The following is a 9610-nucleotide window of genomic DNA, read 5'->3' as shown; positions in this document are numbered from 1 at the left end:
AGCTTGGGGACTGGGGCCCCGGGCAGTGCAGAACATGGCAGAGCACTGGTCGACTTGTCTGGGGACCAGGGACAAGGCCATCCTTGTCGGAGCCTCGGGGGCCTCCTTTGGAAGTGAGGTGGAGTCATTGCCCTGGCTGGGGCGAGGAGGCCTTGTGAGTCAACGGGACACGCCAGGGCCAGTGGAGGGAAAGCGGGGAGCAAGAGAGGCTTCTGAGGTCCCTCACGTCCCTCCTGGAGCCCACAGGTCCTGCTCCTTTGCTTCCTCGGCCCTGGTGGAACCACTGCCTTGAGAACCCCAAACAAAGAAAGGTGTATGTTTTGCTTTCTGCTTTCCTGCCTGGGGCTGCAAGGCTGGGGCTGACCACCAGGGGTGTCCTGTGTCCACTCATGCTCAATGCAGCAAGTGGAGCAGGGAAGGGACGCCCAGGGCTCGTTCTGGGTGTTCCCCTGTCCAAAGCAACAGGCACCTTTGATTACTGGCATCCACGTCCACAATGGGAGCTGCTCAGAGGCGGGAGGGGACCCTGAGATCCTTTCATGATTCTGTCAGCTACTGTGGCCCCAGCACTCACCCTGAGCAGGGCCCATGTTAGTCCTGAGGGCAGTGCTGAAAGCACCCACATGGTCTCTGTCCTCCAGGAGCTCACAGCCTGGAGGTGGAAAGGACAAAATCATGAACAAATCCATGTGAAAAAGAAGAGAAGGTGCTACAGAGCAATGAAGCAGGGTGCTGGAGGAGGGAGGGCCTGGAGCCCCTAGGTGGGTGTAAAGGGCCTCCCTGGGGACATTTGTGCCCTGAGCAGAAGGACAAGAGGAGCCAGCCCTGCATCTGTCTGCAAACAGCGTGCTGGGGGGAAGCTCAAAGGCACAGAGACTTGGAGGCAGAAGAGGATTTGACGAGAGAGGAGGTGAGAAAAGAGCCAGTGTGGCTAGAGTGAGCTGGGGAGGAGAGAAGTGAGGGAGAGAGGATGGCAGGGCCAGACCCAGGCCTGGAAGGAGGTACTAGCTGTCTATGCTGGGTGACAGCATTAGCCTCACTTAGCACTTACGAGACCTATCATTGAGCGTCTGACAGTGTCTCTACCAGGGTCCAGGCTCAGGTCAGCTGGGAGGCTCCCCGTCAAGGTCTAGCAGGAGGCTGGGGCTGTGTTCTCAACTGAAGCTCGATAGAGGCAGGAGCCATCTCGGAGATCATTCACAAGTATCGGGGCAGTGGTAGGATTCAGTTTGGATGGGGGGTTTCAGGCCTTTTCTGTCTGTGGGCCGGGACCCTCTGCCAGTTCTTTGCACTAGGGGGTGTCATAGGGAAGGAAGCTCATAATATCTGATATGGCTTCTCCTGAATAGTGGATCAGAGAGACAGAAAGAGGGAGAGAAAGAGAGACAGTGACACACAGAGATAGAAAGATGGGGAGGAGAGACAAAGAGAGTAGACACAGACAGAGACAGGGAGACAAAGAGAGAGACAGAGAGACAGGGAGAGACCAAGAGAGATACAGACAGCCAGAGACACAGAGACAGAGAGAGACAAAGACAGAGAGAGAGAGACAGAGACAGAGAGATAGAATGAACACAGGAGAGACAGAACCACACAGAAGTCACAGACTTTTCATTAAGCTGACCGTGGAAGTGACATCCCATCACTCGGCCCTATTCTATTGGTTAGAAGCCAGCCGCAAAGTCCATTCTCATAGAGGAGCGGGGATTACATAGGATGTGTGCCTAGGAAGTGGGAACGCTGGGAGCCGTTGTGGGGGCTGCCCACCACATAGGCTGAGATGACCACCACTCAGGCACTTGGACCTGAGTCTAAACATAACAGGAGGCCCTGGAGGGTTGCGAGCCAGAAGGAGATGATGTCTGAATGTCATTTCATTTCAACCCTCCCTAGGAACACTGGGAAACAGGCAAGAGGGGAAGTGCCTCTCCCAGACGCCCAGCAGACCCAAGCCTCTTTGCGTTGTATTCTCTGCCACAGCCAGCCCTTTCTGTAATCCTTGCACTGCCAAGTCTGTGCAGGAGCTACGTGTGGGAGCAGCCCACGGGATTCACAGCCTCTGAAGGGATCTCTAGGTCTATACACCTGATGACATCCCTAGGAAGTAGATGCTAGAATGACCCCCACTACACAGAGAGGGACATGAACACAGGAGAGACCCTGAGAGGGGAGGCCCTGAGAGGCGCAGGGTTGTCCAGGGTGACATCACTGGCAAGAAGCAGGAGCGGGACTGAATTCAACTCTGTGTCCTCAAAGCTGGGGCCCTGGTTGCGTCCAGACCTCCCCAGAGGCTGTGGGGTGGACTGTGTCAGTGTGACTGTGTCTGGACAGGGTATGGAGATGGAGAGTGAGCAGTCAGCAGCCCGGGGGGCCCTTAGGAAGGTCTTGTGTGAGGAGGAAGCTTAGGTAAGGAGATCCCAGGAAGTGACCTCACAGAGCCCAATAGAACTTGGAACCCTGGTAACTAGGCACCCACATCCTAAACACAGCCCCCAAGCGAGCTCACTTCTCTAGCACTTGTCTAGAAGGAGCAACATGTTTAGTTGCTGCTTCCCAATGACCAGGGGCCGGAGCCCCAGGAAAGCCCCCAAAGACCGATGCAGATGCTGGTGCCCCTCTCACGGCCGACGGCTCTGGTCGTTTACCCAGAGGGACGGAAAGGTAACACCGGGAGGCCCAGGGAAGGCCATTCCAAACCAGGCTACCACTGTGGGCCCATCTGGGCAGCCCCACATCCCCTCCCCATGTGTGCCTGGAAGGGCGGGTTCATGTGGGTAGACCACCATGAGCAGGAGCAGTCGGTGAGGTGTTAGAAGCCTTGGGGGGTCGGTCAGGTTCAAAGCCCAGGTCAAGGCCGGCTGGGTGGGATGTGGAGTGCGGGGTGGTGCCCTTCTGCCTGAGGTTTATCCCAAGCCCCTGAGGTGTAGGTCTTTCCTCAGGGGTGGAATAATGTGCAGGCACAGGTGTGTGCCTGATCTGGGAGAATTAGGACCAGAGGGCAGAAGCAGCAGCAAGGACAGCTGGGCAGGGCTCTGATGCCTCTGGGACGGAGCCAGTCACTGTCTTTGCAGAGCTCCACGAAGAAGATCAGCGTGGAGCTTGCGGAAGGGGATATTCCATCCATCTCCCCAATGGAGGCGCCGGTGTCCCACAGGCCTGGACCAGCAGCTAACGGGAGACGGTCTGCAGTGACAGTGATAAAACCCTCAGAGCCACCAGAAGACCCAGCTTCAATCCCGGGAGAACCATCATACCCACCATGTCCTGCAGCAGCGCAGGAGGCAGCTGAGGCCCCAGCCTCCGTGCAGGGAGCGCCATCCCCTGCACAGTCTCCTGTAGGAGACCAGGAGGCAGAAGAGGCCCAAACCTCTGTGCAGGGAGGGCCATCCCCTGCACAGCCTCCTGCAGGAGACGAGGAGGCAGCTGAGATCCCTGCCTCCGTGCTGGGACAGACATCTCCTGCACAGACTCCCGCAGGACTCCAAGAGGCAGCTGAGGCCTCAGCCTCTGTGCAGGGAGAGCCATCCCCTGCACAGCCTCCAGCAGGAGAACAGGAGGCAGCTGAGGGCCCAGCCTCTGTGCAGGGAGAGCCATCCCTTGCACAGGCTCCTGCAGGAGATCAGGAGGCAGCTGAGGGCCCAGCCTCCGTGCAGGGAGAGCCATCCCCTGCACAGTCTCCTGCAGGAGACAGGGAGGCAGCTGAGGCCCCAGCCTCTGTGCAGGGAGAGCCATCCCCTGCACAGCCTCCAGCAGGAGAACAGGAGGCAGCTGAGGCCCCAGCCTCTGTGCAGGGAGAGCCATCCCCTGCACAGGCTCCTGTAGGAGAACAGGAGGCAGCTGAGGGCCCAGCCTCCGTGCAGGGAGAGCCATCCCCTGCACTATCTCCGGCAGGAGACCAGGAGGCAGCTGAGGCCCCAGCCTCTGTGCAGGGAGAGCCATCCCCTGCACAGTCTCCTGCAGGAGACAGGGAGGCAGCTGAGGGCCCAGCCTCTGTGCAGGGAGAGCCATCCCCTGCACAGCCTCCAGCAGGAGAACAGGAGGCAGCTGAGGGCCCAGCCTCTGTGCAGGGAGAGCCATCCCCTGCACAGTCTCCTGCAGGAGAACAGGAGGCAGCTGAGGGCCCAGCCTCTGTGCAGGGAGAGCCATCCCCTGCACAGTCTCCTGCAGGAGAACAGGAGGCAGCTGAGGTCCCAGTCTCTGTGCAGGGAGAGCCATCCCCTGCACTGTCTCCGGCAGGAGAACAGGAGGCAGCTGAGGGCCCAGCCTCTGTGCAGGGAGAGCCATCCCCTGCACAGCCTCCTGCAGGAGAACAGGAGGCAGCTGAGGCCCCAGCCTCTGTGCAGGGAGAGCCATCCCCTGCACTGTCTCCGGCAGGAGAACAGGAGGCAGCTGAGGGCCCAGCCTCCGTGCAGGGAAAGCCATCCCCTGCACAGTCTCCTGCAGGAGACAGGGAGGCAGCTGAGGTCCCAGCCTCTGTGCAGGGAAAGCCATCCCCTGCACAGCCTCCAGCAGGAGAACAGGAGGCAGCTGAGGGCCCAGCCTCTGTGCAGGGAGAGCCATCCCCTGCACAGCCTCCAGCAGGAGAACAGGAGGCAGCTGAGGGCCCAGCCTCTGTGCAGGGAGAGCCATCCCCTGCACAGCCTCCAGCAGGAGAACAGGAGGCAGCTGAGGCCCCAGCCTCTGTGCAGGGAGAGCCATCCCTTGCACAGGCGCCTGCAGGAGACAGGGAGGCAGCTGAGGCTAATCTCTGCGGCCTGGGAGAGCTGGCTCAGGACCCTCCCTCATTAGCACCTCCAGTCCCACCTGTTCCACCTACTCCCTTACCACAAATTTCCCTCCCCATCCTCCTAATTGTGTTTCTCTATTTCTTGGTTTCTTTCATTGATTTTTTTTTATTGTTTATATCTTGGTTATTTAAAATAAATTTCACTTTCATCTTTTAACAGTTTACTGTTTTTCATTTTAAATTGTACACTTCATGAGCATTAAGTACATGCACAATGCTGTGCAGCCATCACCGCTGTATGTGTTTAGAATATTTCATTCTCCAAAAGAACACCGTCTTCTAAAAGCACTCACTCCCACTTTCTCCCTCAGGCCCTGGCAACCCCTAATCTGTTTTCTGTCACTGTTTCCTTTTTTTTTTTTTTTTTTGTGAGGAGATCAGCCCTGAGCTAACATCCGCCAATTCTCCTCTTTTTTTTTTTTTTTGGCTGAGGAAGACGGCCCTGGGCTAACATCCGTGCCCATCTTCCTCCACTTTATATGGGACGCCGCCACAGCATGGCTTACCAAGCAGTGCGTCGGTGCGCGCCCGGGATCCGAACCAGCGAACCCCGGGCCGCCGCAGCGGAGCGCGCGCACTTAACCGCTTGCGCCACCGGGCCGGCCCCATCCTTTTTTTTTTTAAATCTGTTCAGGATGTTTCCTATAAGTGAGATCATGCCATAGGTGGCCATGTGTTTTCTGCCCATTTCTTTTCGCACGGCCTGATAGGTTTTCCTTTTCTGTTTTTATTTGAAATAGAATTTCTCTAATTTGATAGGAAAATCCCAGATGGAGTCTAGATTTGATGTATCAAAGAAAGCCCTTTCGGTAAATATGTGCATAATCTTGGGGTACAGACTGCTGTTCTAAGTGGGACACCAGAGCCAGAAGCCACACACGAAACGCGTTGCTCTTCCTGCGGCCTAAACAAAAACAAGAAAGGGTAGAAAGCTGGAAAGACAAACCAAGAGGCAGCTGAGGCCTCAGCCTCCAAGCAGGGAGAGCCATCCCCTGCACTGGCTCCTGCAGGAGAACGAGAGTCAGCAGAGGGCTCAGCCTCCGTGCAGGGAGAGCCATCCCTTGCACAGTCTCCTGCAGGAGACAGGGAGGCAGCTGAGGCCCCAGCCTCTGTGCAGGGAGAGCCATCCCCTGCACAGCCTCCAGCAGGAGAACAGGAGGCAGCTGAGGGCCCAGCCTCTGTGCAGGGAGAGCCATCCCCTGCACAGGCTCCTGCAGGAGAACAGGAGGCAGCTGAGGGCCCAGCCTCTGTGCAGGGAGAGCCATCCCCTGCACAGTCTCCTGCAGGAGACAGGGAGGCAGCTGAGGTCCCAGCATGACCCTTTGAAGGAATGGAAAGAAAGTCAAAAGGGCTAAGGGTCAAAACAGTGTAGACAACACTATTGGTCACCTCTCCAGTAACTATTCCATCTCCTCTTCCTCACTCCTAACAGAATCACACTTGGGTTCCAGCAGCCACCCTCCTCCACACATAGTCATGTGCTTTAGAGGAAGACGACTCCATTCTTGATTTTAGGAAGTGGATACGTTGAGACTTAAGTCAGTCATGGCCACCTCTTTTCTCCCTGCCAGTGATTAGTTAAAGAATGGCATGAGTGAAAGCAGGAAAAGAAGTTATTGCATGCTCTAAACAAGAGATGGTAGTTTGGACCAGGGAGTTGTCAATGGAGATAGAGATTTGCACGGAGAAATAAGGTAGAGCAACATGTACAGGATGTCTCCTAGGTCTTAGGCAAATAACGACCAATCTTTTCCATATAGTCAAAGCCAGAGAAATATTTTTTAAAAATTAAGAGTCTTATGTTATTCTTAATATATTTCACTTAAATAAATCTAATTAGAACTATTCAAGGATCATACCTAAAACATATCTCATCCTCATGCAGGATACTGGCTTCAGAAGTTCATGCAAACTTATCAAGAATGAATGAGGCTAACTAGATTTTGTCTTACAATACAAATCAATGTTTTCTAAAATTCTAACTTATAATTAACAATCCTGCCTACAAATAACATCAATTTCTGAATATCATTTATTTTGCCTTGCCTGCTTCAAAAAATGATTTAAGCTAGCAAAATGTCCAAATCAATTAAAAGCCAAGCCAAGAATAAAGTAGTCCAAGGATTTCTGACCACTCTTGTGTTATCTAAAAATAATTCCAGAGAAATTAGATGGAGGTACCTAATGAATTATGCTCATCAAATTTATCAAATTAGGTCTCATAACAACAGTAATGAAGGTTCCTATTACACATACCAACAGACCCAGGCAAAAATATAACCTACCTTGACAAGTTGATGAAGTGCCATTTCTTTCAGAAGGTGGTGTACTTGGACTGTTGAAATGACGTGAAGCTCCTCAGTCCTCGCCATCGTTTGTAACACTCTTTGAGCGGCACGTACGACGACGTGACAACGGCACTTCAGCTTTTTCGCTTAAGCTTTCATCCACTGGCTTCCCTCAAATTGAAAGAACCTCTATTCATAATATTTCTAATTAAACAAACATTCATCATCCTCTGCAGCTAGAGTGAGCAACCACTCGAATTTGCCCAGGATTGGGAGGTCCCCCAGGCTGTAAGATTTTCAGGGCTAAACCTGGGAAAGTACCTGGCAAATCTGGACAAGTTGGTCACCCTATCTGTAGCATCAAATTAGGACAGGAGAGAAACACTTATGCTGTCAGAGACATTTATAGAGAAATTATCATCAACTTACATAACTTACAAAAAGATAATAGTCAAAGATTAATAATGTAATAAAGGCACAACCACTTGAGTATTCGTTTATATTGAGATTCATTAAAATATCAAGCAGGGAGGATTAAAAGAAAGACCAAAAGTATATTCTTAGTTACTGCTATTTCCTTAAATGAATCATTCTGGATAAAAAGTACTTTATTATATTTTTTTCAAGTCCCAATAATCAAGCTGAATATATCAACCACATACTTACACGAAGAAGAGACTGTCGCCACGCTAAAGCAGCACAAAGTAAGACTAAGCTTTTCCCACTTCCTGTAGGGCTCTCCAACAAACAATGCTGCTTACTTTTTAATCCTCGGACAATCTATTGACACAAAAACAATAAAAACAAAATCAGTAAACAATTTACTTCATTAGAGTCTGTCTGCATCACAAGTACAAACACAACAAGCAGTTATGTTTTCTCGTTGATGCAAGGCCCAGCATGAAGTAGCACGGCCCTTCCTCACCTCGGAGACAGGCTGTCCCACTGCTGCTTCGTGCTCCTCTACCAGGACTCCTTGGCTACTTTATCCCTGCTTGTGGGCCCACGTGACCTCTGGATCCTTTTCTGCCGTGAGGAATCATTCCGGTCCTTGTCCCTTGGCTGGCTGTTTATGCGGCTTGTTTCTCCTCTTGTCTGTGTGTCTCTTCTACAGACATGTGGTTCGGTTTGTTTCTGGGTAAAATGGCCTTGAGCAAATGAACTAAGAGGAGACCAGAGGGGAGAATTTGGGCTCGTTATTATCTGTGATGGGCAGATAGTTAAGTTTGGTAGTGGGCCATTACGCGTTCTCAGGTGGTTGTATCGCTATACTGACACTTAAGAGAGGCGGCACTGGGCCGGCCCCGTGGCTTAGCGGTTAAGTGCGCTCGCTCCGCTACTGGCGGCCCGGGGTTCGGATCCAGGCGCGCACCAACTCACTGCTTCTCCGGCCATGCTGAGGCCGCGTCCCACATACAGCAACTAGAAGGCTGTGCAACTATGACATACAAGTATCTACTGGGGCTTTGGGGAAGAAAACAAAAAGGAGGAGGATTGGCAATAGATGTTAGCTCAGAGCGGGTCTTCCTCAGCAAAAAGAGGAGGATTAGCATGGATGTTAGCTCAGGGCTGATCGCCCTCACAAAAAAAAAAAAAAAAAGAGTGGTGGCACCTTGTAGTAAGATGAGCATAAGCTGTGGGGTTGAGAGGGAAACGGGTGAGAATTGCAGCTCTCCTTTTTATTGGCTGTAACCAAGTTACTTAGCTTCTCTTAGCTCAGTTTCCTCATATGTTAAATAGGAATAGTGATGCCTACGTGGTAGAGTTAAGATTAAATGAGATAATATATGTGCTTATCAAGATAACTCAATGTGCTATTGGAACGTAGGTAAGCTTTTAAGACATAATTGTTATTTTTGTTATGATGCTTAGTGATTGTACATGTAAATGTAACAGAGAGGATTTTTATCCAGTTTGAAACTCTAAGTGGTTTAAGTTCTTTTGTACAAAGACGTAAGAGATATATAAAACTGTCATTATGATAAGTATGTAAGATCCTCCCCAAAATTGTAATCAACTGTTACATAGAGATAGTTACTATGAAAAACAGAACCAGAAGGAGGGAGGACACAGGAGGATAAAAATATATATATATGTGATTCGTACATCATAACCCTTGGCATGTCAGATAAATGGGCTCAAAAGTAATGGGAAATTGGGAGAAAGCAGTGTCTGAGATTTCTGCAGCCAGTTCCAACCAGTCCGATTGTGCTAAGTGAAAACTGTCCTTCATGACTTGAGCTCTAAGTTGTACATATTATCTTAGGAGGCTCAGGGGTGGCGGGTGGCGTGTATCTTTAAGATTAAGCATGACTTTGGTAGGAATAGAACTTTAGTCCTAACCTGCACGTAAGGGGGTTGATGATACCAAATACATTTGGTGTGTATTTTTAATGTGCTGTCTGCCCTGTCTTCAGCAGAGATTCTGCCTTGCTCTAAATTAACAGGCGTCTCTCTGGGGTCCACCCTCCGCGTGGGATCCTCTTAGAAGGAGGCCCATCTTGGAAGTACGCCGGAAGCCCCCAGACTTGAGTTC

The sequence above is a fragment of the Diceros bicornis genome, unplaced genomic scaffold (genome assembly GCF_020826845.1).
Source record: "Diceros bicornis minor isolate mBicDic1 unplaced genomic scaffold, mDicBic1.mat.cur d_74_multi, whole genome shotgun sequence".
Taxonomy (NCBI): Eukaryota; Metazoa; Chordata; class Mammalia; order Perissodactyla; family Rhinocerotidae; genus Diceros; species Diceros bicornis.
This window is presented reverse-complemented; position numbering follows the sequence as displayed.